Source organism: Pongo pygmaeus, chromosome 17 (genome assembly GCF_028885625.2).
Source record: "Pongo pygmaeus isolate AG05252 chromosome 17, NHGRI_mPonPyg2-v2.0_pri, whole genome shotgun sequence".
NCBI classification, from domain to species: domain Eukaryota; kingdom Metazoa; phylum Chordata; class Mammalia; order Primates; family Hominidae; genus Pongo; species Pongo pygmaeus.
Genome location: NC_072390.2, coordinates 44,486,597 through 44,505,211, shown reverse-complemented (window position 1 = coordinate 44,505,211; position 18,615 = coordinate 44,486,597).

Below are 18,615 nucleotides of genomic sequence, written 5' to 3'. Positions count from 1 at the left end.
GGTTTCTTAGCATTTCACGTTGTTTCTTTATACTTCTTTATGATTGCTGTGCATATATGAAGGTCAAATAACATTTTGTAGCAATACATTCGTACCTTAACATTTCTGATGAATTGTGCATTTTTCTCTTTTTTACTTTGATATTATATAAAATGTAATAATTTCATTGCTATGTTTGAAACACTTTAAAATATGAATAAAAGTTATTGGTTATAGTGACTCATGTAAAACCAAAAGTTGTACTTATCTGAAAAAGTTAGTTTATTTTCACATGATGCATACCATATCAAGAACGTTGTTTAAAAACAGAAAATTACTCTAAAGCTTAATTTTTACATCACATTAAACTTTTCTTAGATTGTTTTTTTCTGAATAGAGTTAATATAGCATAATCACTCGATAAGAACAAAAATATTTGAATATTTACTTAGAGAACTGTTGAAAGACATAGTATTAGTATATATTTTCTGGCATTTATTTGTAAATTAGCTTTCTCACAAAAGGCGTTGGTTCCATTTATCGTGAATTCTGATGTATGTCTATTGTGAATGGCTATTAGCACAAGCCTATCTGTGTTCCATAATCTAAAGTACCTTGCAGGAACTCACATGTTACTATACAGTACTGTCTTACTGACATTTCATTTTCTCTTTATTTGTAATATATTGCCATTTAAATAGATGAATGATAGGCTATAAAATTAAATGTTGAACCATATGCACACTTTGTTTTTCAGATTCATCCAGATTATCGCCTCTTTAAACAGCATATTTTGTTCTGTGTGAATATAGGTAAATAGATTTGAAATTGATATTTTTAATAACTTCTATATCTGATATTTAAAGGTCAGAATTTATAAATGTATTAGCTAAATATAAGCTGCAGTATTAACTAGTATTTCTTTTCTATTCTCATTAGAAACACCAAACGAGAAATATTTTACGAATCTATTCGGATAGGGTCCCTTTTATCTTATACCACAGAATAGCCATATAAACCTAGATCCATTTGTTCATAACTGGTTTACAGAGAATGTCATATTTCAATAACTATATCTCTTTGACTTCATAATGGTTTTGAATGGCTTAAAAGGTTTTGCTCTAAAACTGATGTTTATCATCTTAAAAATGTGAATGGTTTGAAATATTTCTGCTAGGTAAATCTAAAGACTGCTGCATAACTTGATAAACACTTATTTTAAAATCCTTTGAAGTTCTTGTCTATAATTTCAGTAGGAAGCCACATATTATGCATTTGAGTGATGATAATATACCTGGGCATTTATTTTGGGTTAAATATGTACCAGGCAAGTTCATAGGTATTTAACATAAGTAACTCATTTAAATATTTATATGAAGTTGAAACATTTCCATTTTGATGTTATAAAAAAGAAAACTGAAGCCCAGAGAGATGAAGTATCACCAAGTCCTCACTATTGTGTGTAAAGGAGTTGACATTTATTCCCAGAAATGCTGATGTCAGAACCTAAACTTTTAATTCTTCTGTTTGCCAGTACACAAATGCATGTTATAGGAAAGAACTATAATAATGTGTTTCAGCAAAATCACCATAAAAATATTATTAGCATTAAGAATAACATTGACATAGAAATTATGCAATCAATAGCACCATCTTTTGTTATGTGTATGTTTGTGTCCCAAAATATTATATCTACTTCTGATTATCATAAAAATATAATAAATTATAAAAATATATATTACAGGCAATGATCAAGACCATTACTTGCTAAATTTGTACATATTCTTATTAAAACATGTTAAGTGAATGACTTCTAGTATTGAGATTTATAAACAAGCAAAATAGAGTAAGTAAAGTATCTCAAACAATTGACAAATTAATTGGAAATAAAAATATCTGAGTAATATAAGGAAAAATAAAATTAAATGATTCAAATTAAATTCTAAATTCATTGTTTTCATAAGATAAAATCTCAAATTTTATCTCAATAGACTCAATAATAATTATGCATATCTTAATGAAACCTATAATACCATGGATACAATTTTGACAATATTTCTAATGAGTTGTTGATTTCAAATAAAACTTTTTTTAATCCTATTTTTCATTGAGGGAAAGTATACATAACATGAGCTACCATTTTAACCATTTTCATGCATGCAGTTCTGTGACAGTAAGTATAGTCACATTGTTGTACAAATATCATTATCATTCATCTCCAAACCTTTCTCATCTTCCCCAACTACAACTCTGTACCCATTAAACCTTAACTTCTCATTCCTTAATTCACTTAAACCTTGGTGACTGTCATTCTACTTTCTTGTCTTTATAAATTTACTACTCTGAGGACCTTATATAAATGGAATCATACACTATTTGTTGTTTCGTGATGGGTTTATTTCACTTAGCTTAATATATTTCAGGTTCATCTATGTTCTAGCACATGTCAGAATTTCTTTCCTCCTTAAGGCTGGATAATATTCCTGTGTGTGTGTGTGTGTGTGTGTGTCTAGATAGATAGATACACACATATATATACACACAAACACTGTAGTTTGTTTTATCTGCTGATTTATAGGTGGATTAAATTAAACTCTCAAGATAGAATGGAAAATTTTTTTCCCAATAGGTAAATGCTTGGAGAATTTTATGCATTTTGTTTAATGGTATATTTCTTATTTAGTTGATTTGTTCACAGCTAATTTATTATATGAAAGACAATAATGAATTTCTGATCAAAGTTAAAAATACTTGGAAGATTCAAGGAAGCATATATTTGAGATTTACTTTCCAAAAAGAATAGTGCCCTTAGATATCCCTCCTGCAGTCTCATAACTTACTGCCAAGTTAAAAAGCACAGAGAAAGATCAGCAGACAAATGACACCGTTAAAATTTGAAACTTCTTTTTGAAAATAATTTGTCTTTTGGAAAGTTTTAGGAATTGTTTATGATTTTTTTTTCTGTTTAGTTTCCCTTTTCATGAGTATTCAACTTGGAATCCTTTGAAAGTATTTATTGAATACTTCTAATGTGTCAGGCATAATATTCTACCTGAAAATACAATTTAACAAATGATTAGGCATTATTATGCACATATTTTTATGAACAATTACAATCAAGCACAGTGTCATAAAGGCAAAACCGGACTCCTGTGAGGATTTGAATAGTAGGGGATATCCTGGTGTGGGCTCAGGTAGGGCTGACTTCTTTTGCCACACAGTGTCTGTGCTCACTCTCCTGACCATGTTTTCTGATCTTGCCCCCAAGTTTATGGCTCTATTGGTGTAATATTGGCATAGTTTTCTCACTTTTGATATTCTTATTTTCATATACTGAACAAAATTGTCTCCATTCTGGCGTAACATAGGCTTATGTAGGTTGCAAGAGTGTATATGATGACCAAGCCTACTTTTCTTAAAGGGTATAGTGACAGAGTGTTAAGAGCATGGACTGCCTGTTCTCAAATGTTAATTATTTAATAAACTATCTGTGTGACGCTTAGGTAAGTCACACTAACTTTGTGAGTTTTATCACCAATAAAATGTGAATAATAATAACACCTTTTTCATCAGTTGGCAAAGATTGAAAAAAGTGATATGTGTAAAGCAATTAAAAGAGTGCCTGATGAATAATAATTACTATGTATTTGTTATCTATTACTAGACAATTTTTCAATCTCTATACTGGCTACAATTAAGCTACAAGTAGAAAGGATAGGATAGCCTTGAATGACAAAAACAGCTTTGCTAATACTTAAGTTTTTTACTCCTTTAACGTTTGCAGCAAGTGAATATTATCTTTGTCCTTTGCTAGTCAACATATTCAAGAAGCAACAAATGCATGTTTGTTTTGTTTTGTTTTGTTTTGTTTTCTTTGAAATGCTGCCATGGTTTTATCATCTTGTTCTTTGCTAACTGCAGATAATTTGTGATCACTGCTTAAGTCATGTTAAATAAGTTCCACTGGCTGGGTGTGGTAGCTCATGCCTGTAATCCCAACACTTTAGGAGGATGAGGTGGGTGGATCATGAGGTCAGGAGTTTGAGACCAGTCTGGCCAACATAGTGAAACCTCGTCTTTACTAAAAATACAAAAAATTAGCTGGGCGTGGTGCTGTGCACCTGTAATCCCAGCTACTCGGGAGGCTGAGGCAGAATAGCTTGAACCTGGGAGGCGGAGGTTGCAGTGAGCCGAGATCGTGCCATTGCATTCCACCCTGGGTGACAGTGCAAGACTCCCTCTCTGAACAAAAAAAAAAAAAAAAAAAAAAAAAATTCCACATCTTTCCTGGCCAAAAAACAAAACAAAACAAAAAGAACTGAGTGGTATGCCACATGAGGAGTCCTCTTTGTGTGATTGTCTATGGGACTCTTAGTGAAGACGTTTAGGTATTCCATCTGTGAACAGAGAGAAAATGCAGACTTCCGTCGATATACACTAGTCTCTTATAATATTGATTTTGAGAACCAAAGAATTTAAACATTAACATGACAAAGAATTTAATGGGTATAGTTTTATCAAAAGCCAAAGTACAGTAAATTGATATCATAGACATGCAATCTTCAAAAATGAATGTATTCCAGCCAGAAAATTGAATAATCTGTCTCTAAACAAGCCATTTCCAGGAATCATAATATCCATCCCATTTTAATAACAGACAGATGGAATATTTCTTTTGTAATTACTTACTTCTTTTTAAACTGAGTTACTGACTGTAAGATTCTAGCTGGCATCAAAATAAAATCTTCTAAAAAGGTGTATCTTCACTTGTTGTTGATACCTCACAGAAAATAGATGTTTCATCCTCTCCCAGCTATATGATTTCTTTGATTTTACCCAAATAAGACATGAGTGTCAGCGTGTTAGCTTACAGTTGCAGTATGCTTAGAAGTTATTTCATGCCATGTCTTAAAGATTTTGAGGTACTATAGTGTACAATAGTGAACTCCCACAGACACATTCTGTTAAGTGTCTGAGGTCTTCCTGTCTCAATACAGCAGTTCAACATATATCCTACAATTCCATCTTGTGAGCTAACAACGTCCTCTAGGAACTGCCATTACTAGAAAACAGTTTATTGCACTGACTACTAGTCTATAGGATCAGGGAAAAATACAAGTATTGCTTGTACCTCTTTAGAAAAAAAATCATATGAACAGCACATACCAATCAATGATTAATGAAAGATTTCTGCGTCACATATTGAGAACAATATTTAACTGTGTGTTAGTAGAAAATCATTTCAATAAACGGATATCTATATTGCCCTGGTTCAATTGAGTGCTGGAAAAGAATGTGAGATGCCTTTTTTGTCTTCTTTTAGAAAAATGGAGAATCAATTTATATTAATACCACTGTATAAAAATAATATACTATATAAATATATTCAGATCATTTCTCATTTTGTCATACTCTTCATTGAGGTTTATAATTTTATTATTTGGTTTCAGAAGTTACTTGATATAGAAACTAAATTTTTTTACTTAGTGACCATGGCAATGTGAAGTCTAGGACATACAGAAACCATCAGTCAAATCGAATGTTAAGAATTTGAAAAATGATGAAAAACACCAGGTTGGGACTGTGCTGAGCTAGCTTATTTGGGTTTCGCTTGGTTAGGAAGCGGAACTAGATAAACTCTAATGCATTTGCTTCCTTTGATCACTTCCAAGCATTAAAACAGACTGCAAGGCATCACTGAATAATAAACTAAATTGTATGTACTGAGTATTTAAGGTTCATGAATAACAGACACCATTACACAGGACTGAAAAATACACATTATATTATTTTTATTGGGTTAAATGTGGAAATAATTGAAAAACAGTATTGTTGAGCTAAACAATGTCTAAAATGCATACAGTTATGCCTATTTCCAGATATGCTTTATTTTTTATAAACACTAGTGCCTTAAACCTGAGCAAAGTTGAGCCTCATGTTATAATTTGCTGTTTTTTCAAATGGCTGAGTAAGAATGTATCACATTTCTGAACTTCTTTCACTCTAAATAAATATTTAGAAAAAACTTAAAAACGACAGAGAAATCTAAACACTTTTTGAATGTGGTTACAAAAAGTTGTGATAACTTCTTTGTTTTCTTTGTCAGTTATTACATGAAGTTATTACAACTTTATGTAATAAAATAATACATTTTCAGCATTAGATTTTATATAGAGATTATACTTCTTTTTTTTTTTTACTATTACTTTCATATTTTTAATCTTCAAAATTTTAACTGTTCTACTGTTGACTGTGTAGTGGTATATGGTAGATTTTATTTTCACTTCTCTAAAGAAGCTGAGGGCTTGTTATGGTAGATTTTTTTTCTTCATATTTCATTGGTCAAATGAATTTCCTGTTTTGGAAAGTTTCTGTTGAATTTTTTGCCCATATTTCTATTTTTCTGTTGATTTTATTTTTTTTTTATAATTATTATTATACTTTAGGTTTTATGGTACATGTGCGCAATGTACAGGTAAGTTACATATGTATACATGTGCCATGCTGGTGTGCTGCACCCACTAACTCGTCATCTAGCATTAGGTATATCTCCCAATGCTATCCCTCCCCCCTCCCCCCACCCCACAACAATCCCTGAAGTGTGATGTTCCCCTTCCTGTGTCCATGTGTTCTCATTGTTCAATTCCCTCCTATGAGTGAGAATATGCGGTGTTTGGTATTTTGTTCTTGCGATAGTTTACTGAGAATGATGATTTCCAATTTCATCCATGTCCCTACAAAGGACATGAACTCATCATTTTTTATGGCTGCATAGTATTCCATGGTGTATATGTGCCACATTTTCTTAATCCAGTCTATCATTGTTGGACATTTGGGTTGGTTCCAAGTCTTTGCTATTGTGAATAATGCCGCAATAAACATACGTGTGCATGTGTCTTTATAGCAGCATGATTTATAGTCCTTTGGGTATATACCCAGTAATGGGATGGCTGGGTCAAATGGAATTTCTAGTTCTAGATCCCTGAGGAATCACCACACTGAATTCCACAAGGGTTGAACTAGTTTACAGTCCCACCAACAGTGTAAAAGTGTTCCTGTTTCTCCACATCCTCTCCAGCACCTGTTGTTTCCTGACTTTTTAATGATTGCCATTCTAACTGGTGTGAGATGGTATCTCATTGTGGTTTTGATTTGCATTTCTCTGACGGCCAGTGATGGTGAGCATTTTTTCATGTGTTCTTTGGCTGCATAAATGTCTTCTTTTGAGAAATGTCTGTTCATGTCCTTCGCCCATTTTTGATTGGGTTGTTTGTTTTTTCTTGTAAATTTGTTTGAGTTCATTGTAGATTCTGGATATTAGCCCTTTGTCAGATGAGTAGGTTGCAAAAATTTTCTCCCATTTTGTAGGTTGCCTGTTCACTCTGTTGGTAGTTTCCTTTGCTGTGCAGAAGCTCTTTAGTTTAATTAGATCCCATTTGTCAATTTTGGCTTTTGTTGCCATTGCTTTTGGTGTTTTAGACATGAAGTCCTTGCCCATGCCTATGTCCTGAACGGTAATGCCTAGGTTTTCTTCTAGGGTTTTTATGGTTTTAGGTCTAACGTTTAAGTCTTTAATCCATCTTGAATTGATTTTTGTATAAGGTGTAAGGAAGGGATCCAGTTTCAGCTTTCTACATATGGCTAGCCAGTTTTCCCAGCACCATTTATTAAATAGGGAATCCTTTCCCCGTTGCTTGTTTTTCTCAGGTTTGTCAAAGATCAGATAGTTGTAGATATGCAGCGTTATTTCTGAGGGCTCTGTTCTGTTCTGTTCCATTGATCTATATCTCTGTTTTGGTACCAGTACCATGCTGTTTTGGTTACTGTAGCCTTGTAGTATAGTTTGAAGTCAGGTAGTGTGATGCCTCCAGCTTTGTTCTTTTGGCTTAGGATTGACTTGGCGATGCGGGCTCTTTTTTGGTTCCATATGAACTTTAAAGTAGTTTTTTCCAATTCTGTGAAGAAAGTCATTGGTAACTTGATGGGGATGGCATTGAATCTGTAAATTACCTTGGGAAGGATGGCCATTTTCACAATATTGATTCTTCCTACCCATGAGCATGGAATGTTCTTCCATTTGTTTGTATCCTCTTTTATTTCCTTGAGCAGTGGTTTGTAGTTCTCCTTGAAGAGGTCCTTCACATCCCTTGTAAGTTGGATTCCTAGGTATTTTATTCTCTTTGAAGCAATTGTGAATGGGAGTTCACTCATGATTTGGCTCTCTGTTTGTCTGTTATTGGTGTATAAGAATGCTTGTGATTTTTGTACATTGATTTTGTATCCTGAGACTTTGCTGAAGTTGCTTATCAGCTTAAGGAGATTTTGGGCTGAGACAATGGGGTTTTCTAAATATACTGTCATGTCATCTGCAAACAGGGACAATTTGACGTCCTCTTTTCCTAATTGAATACCCTTGATTTCCTTCTCCTGACTAATTGCTCTGGCCAGAACTTCCAACACGATGTTGAATAGAAGTGGTGAGAGAGGGCATCCCTGTCTTGTGCCAGTTATCAAAGGGAATGCTTCCAGTTTTTGCCCATTCAGTATGATATTGGCTGTGGGTTTGTCATAGATAGCTCTTATTATTTTGAGATACATCCCATCAATACCTAATTTATTGAGAGTTTTTAGCATGAAGGGTTGTTGAATTTTGTCAAAGGCCTTTTCTGCATCTATTGAGATAATCATCTGGTTTTTGTCTTTGGTTCTGTTTATATGCTGGATTACATTTATTGATTTGTGTATATTGAACCAGCCTTGCATCCCAGGGATGAAGCCCACTTGATCATGGTGGATAAGCTTTTTGATGTGCTGCTGGATTCTGTTTGCCAGTATTTTATTGAGGATTTTTGCATCAATGTTCATCAATGATATTGGTCTAAAATTCTCTTTTTTGGTTGTGTCTCTGCCAGGCTTTGGTATCAGGATGATGCTGGCCTCATAAAATGAGTTATGGAGGATTCCCTCTTTTTCTATTGATTGGAATAGTTTCAGAAGGAATGGTACCAGCTCCTCCTTGTACCTCTGGTAGAATTCGGCTGTGAACCCATCTGGTCCTGGATTTTTTTTGGTTGGTAAGCTACTGATTATTGCCACAATTTCAGCTCCTGTTATTGGTCTATTCAGAGATTCAACTTCTTCCTGGTTTAGTCTTGGGAGGGTGTATGTGTCAAAGAATTTATCCATTTCTTCTAGATTTTCTAGTTTATTTGCGTAGAGGTGTTTGTAATATTCTCTGATGGTAGTTTGTATTTCTGTGGGATCGGTGGTGATATCCCCTTTATCATTTTTTATTGCATCTATTTGATTCTTCTCTCTTTTTTTCTTTATTAATCTTGCTAGCGGTCTATCAATTTTGTTGATCCTTTCAAAAAAACCAGCTCCTGGATTCATTTATTTTTTTAAGGGTTTTTGTGTCTCTATTTCCTTCAGTTCTGCTCTGATTTTAGTTATTTCTTGCCTTCTGCTAGCTTTTGAATGTGTTTGCTCTTGCTTTTCTAGTTCTTTTAATTGTGATGTTAGGGTGTCAATTTTGGATCTTTCCTGCTTTCTCTCGTGGGCATTTAGTGCTATAAATTTCCCTCTACACACTGCTTTGAATGCATCCCAGAGATTCTGGTATGTTGTGTCTTGGTTCTCATTGGTTTCAAAGAACATCTTTATTTCTGCCTTCATTTCGTTATGTACCCAGTAGTCATTCAGGAGCAGGTTGTTCAGTTTCCACGAAGTTGAGCGGTTTTGAGTGAGATTCTTAATCCTGAGTTCTAGCTTGATTGCACTGTGATCTGAGAGATAGTTTGTTATAATTTCTGTTCTTTTACATTTATTGAGGAGAGCTTTACTTCCAAGTATGTGGTCAATTTTGGAATAGGTGTGGTGTGGTGCTGAAAAAAATGTATATTCTGTTGATTTGGGGTGGAGAGTTCTGTAGATGTCTATTAGGTCTGCTTGGTGCAGAGCTGAGTTCAATTCCTGGGTATCCTTGTTGACTTTCTGTCTCGTTGATCTGTCTAATGTTGACAGTGGGGTGTTAAAGTCTCCCATTATTAATGTGTGGGAGTCTAAGTCTCTTTGTAGGTCACTCAGGACTTGCTTTATGAATCTGGGTGCTCCTGTATTGGGTGCATATATATTTAGGATAGTTAGCTCTTCTTGTTGAATTAATCCCTTTACCATTATGTAATGGCCTTCTTTGTCTCTTTTGATCTTTGTTGGTTTAAATTCTGTTTTATCAGAGACTAGGATTGCAACCCCTGCCTTTTTTTGTTTTCCATTTGCTTGGTAGATCTTCCTCCATCCTTTTATTTTGAGCCTATGTGTGTCTCTGCACGTGAGATGGGTTTCCTGAATACAGCATACTGATGGGTCTTGAGTCTTTATCCAATTTGCCAGTCTGTGTCTTTTAATTGGAGCATTTAGTCCATTTACATTTAAAGTTAATATTGTTATGTGTGAATTTGATCCTGTCATTATGATGTTAGCTGGTTATTTTGCTCGTTAGTTGATGCAGTCTCTTCCTAGTCTCAATGGTCTTTACATTTTGGTATGATTTTGCAGTGGCTGGTACCGGTTTTGCCTTTCCATGTTTAGCGCTTCCTTCAGGAGCTCTTTTAGGGCAGGCCTGGTGGTGACAAAATCTCTCAGCATTTGCTTGTCTGTAAAGTATTTTATTTCTCCTTCACTTATGAAGCTTAGTTTGGCTGGAGATGAAATTCTGGGTTGAAAATTCTTTTCTTTAAGAATGTTGAATATTGGCCTGCACTCTCTTCTGGCTTGTAGGGTTTCTGCCGAGAGATCCGCTGTTAGTCTGATGGGCTTCCCTTTGATGGTAACCCGACCTTTCTCTCTGGCTGCCCTTAACATTTTTTCCTTCATTTCAACTTTGGTGAATCTCACAATTATGTGTCTTGGAGTTGCTCTTCTCGAGGAGTATCTTTGTGGCGTTCTCTGTATTTCCTGAATCTGAATGTTGGCCTTCCTTGCTAGATTGGGGAAGTTCTCCTGGATAATATCCTGCAGAGTGTTTTCCAACTTGTTTCCATTCTCCCCGTCACTTTCAGGTACACCAATCAGATGTAGATTTGGTCTTTTCACATAGTCCCACATTTCTTGGAGGCTTTGCTCGTTTCTTTTCATTCTTTTTTCTCTAAACTTCCCTTCTCGCTTCATTTCATTCATTTCATCTTCCAGGGCTGATACCCTTTCTTCCATTTGATTGCATCGGCTCCTGAGGCTTCTGCATTCTTCACGTAGTTCTCGAGCCTTGGTTTTCAGCTCCATCAGCTCCTTTAAGCATTTCTCTGTATTGGTTATTCTAGTTATACATTCTTCTAAATTGTTTTCAAAGTTTTCAACTTCTTTGCCTTTGGTTTGAATATCCTCCCATAGCTCGGAGTAATTTGATCATCTGAAGCCTTCTTCTCTCAGCTCATCAAAGTCATTCTCCGTCCAGCTTTGTTCCGTTGCTGGTGAGGAACTGCGTTCCTTTGGAGGAGGAGAGGTACTCTGCTTTTTAGAGTTTCCAGTTTTTCTGCTCTGTTTTTTCCCCATCTTTGTGGTTTTATCTACTTTTGGTCTTTGATGATGGTGATATACAGATGGGTTTTTGGTGTGGATGTGCTTTCTGTTAGTTTTCCTTCTAACAGACAGGACCCTCAGCTGCAGGTCTGTTGGAGTACCTGGCCGGCCGTGTGAGGTGTCAGTCTGCCCCTGCTGGGGGGTGCCTCCCAGTTAGGCTGCTCAGGGGTCAGGGGTCAGGGACCCACTTGAGGAGGCAGTCTGCCCATTCTCAGATCTCCAGCTGCGTGCTGGGAGAACCACTGCTCTCCTCAAAGCTGTCAGACAGGGACATTTAAGTCTGCAGAGGTTACTGCTGTCTTTTTGTTTGTCTGTGCCCTGCCCCCAGAGGTGGAGCCTACAGAGGCAGGCAGGCCTCCTTGAGCTGTGGTGGGCTCCACCCAGTTCAAGCTTCCGGGCTGCTTTGTTTACCTAAGCGAGCCTGGGCAATGGCAGGCGCCCCTCCCCCAGCCTCGCTGCCGACTTGCTGTTTGATTTCAGACTGCTGTGCTAGCAATCAGCAAGACTCCGTGGGCATAGGACCCTCTGAGCCAGGTGCGGGTTATACTCTCCTGGGGCACCGTTTCCTAAGCCTGTCGGAAAAGCACAGTATTCGGGTGGGAGTGGCCCGATTTTCCAGGTGCCGTCTGTCACCCCTGGAAAGGGAACTCCCTGACCCCTTGCGCTTCCCGAGTGAGGCAATGCCTCGCCCCTGCTTCGGCTGGTGCACGGTGCACTCACCCACTGACCTGCGCCCACTGTCTGGCACTCCCTAGTGGGATAAACACGGTACCTCAGATGGAAATGCAGAAATCACCCGTCTTCTGCGTCGCTCACGCTGGGAGCTGTAGACCGGAGCTCTTCCTATTCGGCCATCTTGGCTCCTCCCCCCGAGATTATACTTCTTAATCAATTTTTAACAACAAGCAAATGTTCTTCATAGAATGGTGACTTAGTCAATATCAATTCTAGCTAGTACCAGAGTTTGTAATTTATTAACATTTTCAAAATCACGCCATTTATCCACTTGTAAATCTCATTCACAAGTTATCGAAATATGCTGAATGAACTGCATTATATATTCAAGTATATATCAATTATACATATGTAAGTCCTTATTAGTTTACTTAAGTACTTATTCATATACTTAAATACACAGAATTTATTTAACTATATTTAAATATCTAGATATTTAAATATATCTGTGTATGTAAATGTTTAACATTACAACATTAATAGCAGTAATATTATTAATAAAATTAAATATTTAGGCTGAAGTTCAGGAAATCAGACCAGTGCAACTTAGAACCTAAAGAACTGGCCTAATCTGAGTGATTCATTTGACTACTTTACACTTTTTAAATTATTAAACAATTGAAATAGGGCTAAATAATGTTTAAATTACTTCGTAGCTAGGAGTTTGTATGTGTCTGTCTCCAGTGTTTGAAAACCTAGATTCCAAAACTGGCTCTGCCATGATTATCTGAGTGGCTTTGTCAGTTATTTAATGTCTGTCTCAATTTATTCATTTGTAAAATGAAGATAATAATAGTATTTCCTTCATAGGTTTTTGTAGAGATTGATTGTGCAGCTCTTATACAGTGCCTCGCATAATGAAAAAATTCGATTAGTATTAGCTATGTTTGAATTTGCTGTTAGCATCAAGTTTAATTTCTGAATAATATAATGCCTATTTATTCTAGACACTTTATTTCTATACCACCCGATGGTGCTTAGTTGCTTACTCTTCTTATATACCTATTAAAATAAATTATTCTATATACTTCAGTTTCTTGCTGCACGGTCTAATGTTTACTGTGTTATCTACATGCTAATTTCTTTTTTAAGAACCAAGATTTCTTCCAGACCTGTGGGCTCTCATTGGCTAGTGGAATTACTTGTTGGATAATTAAAGATGATATTCAGCCATATTTATGTGAGGAATTTATTTTTCTTGACACTGAGTCTCACTTTCTTTCACTGGCTGGAGTGCCCTGGTGCAGTCATTGGCTCTCTGCAGCTTTGAATTCCTGGGTTCAGGTGATCTTCCCACCTCAGCCTTCCTAGTACCTGGAACGACAGGCCCATGCCACCATGCCCAGCTGACTTGTAAAAAAAATTTTTCTAGAGACAGGATCTCACCATCTTCACCAGGCTGGTCCCAACTCCCAGCTTTAAAGAATCCTCCTGCCTCAGCTTTTCAAAGTGCCCGCATTATAGGCATGAGCCACCATACCCAGCCAAGACTCTTAACATAATATTCAAAAATTATTTTATTGATTAAAAATAAAACAAACACATGCAAAATCAAAATAAAATTTACAAAAGTTACAACTTCTGTAAATAAGAAGTTAAATAAGTTACAACTTCTGTATTAAAACTTTCCTGCCCTAAGAAAGTTAAAAGTGCTTTTTGCACTGAATGGATCAGTAACATAATAAAATAACTCTTTCAATGTCCTTATAGTTTTCTTCTTGATACGTTTCATTTGAATAATTCTACTTTCTCTAAACATAGTTTTCAATTTTCAGGTTTTCTAGAAATCTGGAAAACAGCAAAATAATAGGTCTCAAGAATATTAATTACAGAAAATATGTATTATTCACCCCAATTAAATTCAAAATCAGAAACAATTTCACAATCTCCGTTTGTTAACATTCACAACTCTTACAAAAAAGACTCACACTAAAAACTTTGCAAAAACAACATAACTGTTGGGGTGATCAGGCCCAACACCAGGCTGCGGGCGCTACAAAGTCCGGCAGAGTCAAAGGAATGAGAAAAGACAAATTAAAAGCACATAAAGTGGGTCCAGGGGGCCAATGCTAGATTGGAGGCTGCGAAGGCCCTGAGCTCTGGGAGCCCACACTATTTATTGGTGATCAAACAAAGAAGCAAGCAGGTGGTGAGGATGTGCGGATGTGAGGATAAACAGGTGAGGATGTGAGGACGTGGGGGGTAGAAAGGTAGTTGTGCATTAAGCGTAGCTGTGATGGTTTAGCATTTTCTTTGACGCATATAGAATATATTCTGCTGCTTGAGATAATAAAGGACATGTTTATGAGTAAGAAGCAAGGAACTAACAAGTCTGTGCACATTCCAGAGGCTACTAGGGGTTTTATGCCCTGAGTCCTGGGTTCCATCCAAGCCACAAGGGGTTTTATGCCCTGGGCTTAGATTTGTGGTGCGGCAGGGTGGCCTTCCATCCTTTGGCAAAGAGCTTGGTGTTCCAAAGGCCACGAGGGGTTTTAGACCCTGGACTCCAGACATCTTCCAAGACTCTTTTATATTATGACAGACAAGCCAGTCCTGCCTCAGCTCTTCTACCAACAATAACAAGTTTTAAACAAAGACATAATTTTCATTTAGTGTATTTAACAAAATCTCCTTTCAACTTCCTTCTCTCTCTTCCTTCTTCTATTTCAATGTTTGTTACTTGGAAACTATGGATGTCAGGGAAGTTACCTAACCCTACTGCAATTCAATTTGCTTATCATTAAAATAGCGATAGCACAGTAAAAAAAAATACATATACTAGGCTGGGCGCGGTGGCTCACGCCTGTAATCCCAGCACTTTGGGAGGCCAAGGCAGGTGGATCACGAGGTCAGGAGATTGAGACTATCCTGGTGAACACAGTGAAAACCCATCTTTGCTGAAAATACAAAAAAAAAATTAGCCAGACGTGGTGGTGGGCGCCTGTAGTCCCAGCTACTTGGGAGGCTGAGGCAGGAGAATGGCATGAACCCAGGAGGCAGAGCTTGCAGTAAGCCAAGATTGCACCACTGCACTCCAGCCTGGGTGACCAAGTGAGACTCTGTCTCAAAAAAAAAAAAAAGTCTATATATATATATATATATATATACACACACGCACACACACACACACATATATATATACTAGTAGAAAAATGCCAAGGGTTAAATCAGGCTTAGTTAATACTACTAAATAAAGGTCAATTTTCTGGTTTCTGTAATTAAGCTATAATTACATAAGATATTATCATTAGAGGATGCTGGGTGAAGTGGGTGAGGGAATTCTCTGTATCATTTTTGCAAATTTGTAAGTCTAAACTGACTTCAAAATAAAAAGTTAGAAGAAAACATGTATCTAATAACCCAAATAGTTCCTGACTATATTAAGAACTCATAACTAAATAAAACAATGAACTTGGTTGAACATTATGGGCAGAAGATTTGAACAGACAGTTGAACAAAGAAAGTACAGATGACAAATAAGCATGTGAAAAGATGCTCATGGGAAATGCAAATTAACACCACAGTGAGACACCATTGCAAAGAATGGCTAAAACTAAAATAGCCTATGTTAGAGACACATCACATCATGTACCTGAAAAGATGCATCCACTTTGGGGAAAAAAATTTAAAATGGCACTTTTTTTTTCTTTTTGAGATGGAGTTTTGCTCTTGCTGCCCAAGCTGGAGTGCAATGGTGCGATCTCAGCTCACTGCAACCTCCGCCTCCTGGGTTCAAGTGATTCTCCTGCCTCAGCCTCCTGAGTAGCTGGGATTACAGGCGCGGGCCACCACACTTGACTAATTTTTTGTGTTTTTGGTAGAAACTTGGTTTTCCCATGTTAGCCAGCATGGTCTAGAACTCCTGACCTCAGGTGATCCACCCACCTCAGCCTCTAGATTACAGGTGTGAGCCACCGCTCCTGGATGGCACTTTCATATAAAGTTAGTAACACACTTGGCATACAAAAGACCAATCCTATCCTTAGATACTCACCCAACAGAAGTAAAGGCATACGTCCACCAAAACTTGTAGTGCAATGTTTATAGTAGCTTGATTTGCAATTGCCAAAACCTGGAATAAATCCAAATGTTCATTTACTGGTAAATGAATTAAAGAAATACTATACCCATGCAATGGAATATTAGTAAGTAATATAGAAGGAGCTACTGACGCATGCAACAGCATGGAAGAATATCTAAAATCAAAACAGAACAATAATACTATGATAAGTAAAAGATTCTAATGAAAGAAGCAGGCACAAAACCCATGTATGTTGTACTTTCATTCATATAAAATCTAGAAAGCAAAGATATAGTGACATAAACCAGAGCTGTGGTTGCTGGACCTAGGGATGGAGAATAGCATACTAAGTAGGAAAAAGCCATGAGATAATTTTTCAAGGTGATGGAAAGTTATATATGATGATTGCAGTAATATGTATATGATATCATGATTCCTTAATTTTTACACCCAAATTGGTTGAATTTTATATATAATACCTCAATAGACTGATTTTTTAAATAATTTAAATACTTAGTGAAAGATAGAACCAAAAAGCACACATATCTTCCTTTTAAGCTAATGACAATGTATTTATTATTTATTTGTTAAAAGGGCTAACTTACAAAATAAAATAATGTTTGCTGTGTAATATAGAAACAATTATAAGTATTTAATCAGAAGTATAAAAGAGTCTATGCTGAAATACAAATTCATAGAAGAATATAATATATCAAGAAGTAGGAAAAAAGGAGAGGAAGAAAATATGAAATAAGTAGTGTGATAAGAATTTTGCTGAGATTAGCTTAGATTCATAATATGCATTGTATAGTGAAATAAATGAGAGAGATGTAAAAGTTCTGCATATAACTACACAGTGTTTTAGAAAGGGAGCAAAATTCACTGAATTACTCTTTCATATATATATTTTTTATTTTAAAAATGTTAAAAGATGACAAAAGTGCTCACTTACCAAATAAAGTAGTGCCTCTTGATAATGACCTTCCCCTTAAAAAAAATAACAAAATAACTTGTTTGTGGGCGGTTTCTTCTTTTTTACATTCTTTTTCAAGTTGCTATGTGATCCTAACAGAAAAAGAAAGGCGTTCTTACAGTGGTTCAGTTCATAGGGTTTCTAAATAATATAGATTGTCTGATACTGAGATAGTTAAAAAGCTATATGTGCAGGCCTCAAAGCCATAGCATTCATTTTAAATTTGCTCACTGAAATGAATTCTTTGTTGAGAAATAATTCTTGAGTATAACAGATTTTTTCTAGAGCCCTAAAATTTTTATCCATATTAACCATAGTGACCACATTTGAAAGGTTTCTCACCAGTTATCACCTATGGGGTAGCCAGTAAGATAGGAACCCTTCCTAGATGCTTTTTCACATTTCTTACAAGAGTTTCTTGCCACTGTAACCAACCTGTGTTTGGGAAGTCATGAGTCATGTGGAAAGGCCTTCTGACATTCCTTGTATTCGTTGGTTTTCACCTGGATGAATTCTCAGATATTGTGAAAAAAACTATCAACTATTAAATGCCTTCACACATTTCTTGTATTTCAGGGTTTGTCACTATTGTACATTATCCAATGATAAAATAAACTGTATGTATGGACTAAAGGCATATCTAGATTGTCAACATTCGTCTAGTTTCTCACCAGAAGGACTCTCTGATTTTGAGTAGATCTGAGCCAAAAATACAGTTATTTCTATAATTTTTACCTTCAGAGCATTCTATTCATTATTAATAGTTGTGTGTAGGATAAAGAATGTATGCTGAGAGTGAGCATGTCTAGGCGATTATTACATAATTGAAATGTCTTCTTGAGATCCATTATTTTTGTTTGTTTGTTCAAACTGGATGTCCTATTTCTAATAATCTCTTCAGCAACAGAATTCAGATTCATCTATTTAATTTTTCCATTTTTTCATAATTTTCCATTTGAATGATTCTATTTAGTCTATTTCAGTTTTGCAAGATAATTTCTTGCTCTTATCCCTTGATTTTTAGTCTAACTACAAACCTCTTGTCAGCTTTCTATCATCTATCCTGCCTTTACTCCAATAAGGGGGTTAAAAAAATTAGAAATATTAAGTCCCATTAACATCAAGTATCTAAAGGTTTCCTGTATAAAACCTCTGATTAGAGTGATTCTCATCCCCTCTGAGTGAAATCTGCAATCACACCACTGAAAATGACTGTTTCATGGGCCTTGTCGTTTACATTCTCAAGAGGTGATTGGTTCTCTTTGAGACTATTCTGTTTTTTTTTTTTTTTTTTTGCAAAATACATCGAGAAGTCGAGGCCACATGACAC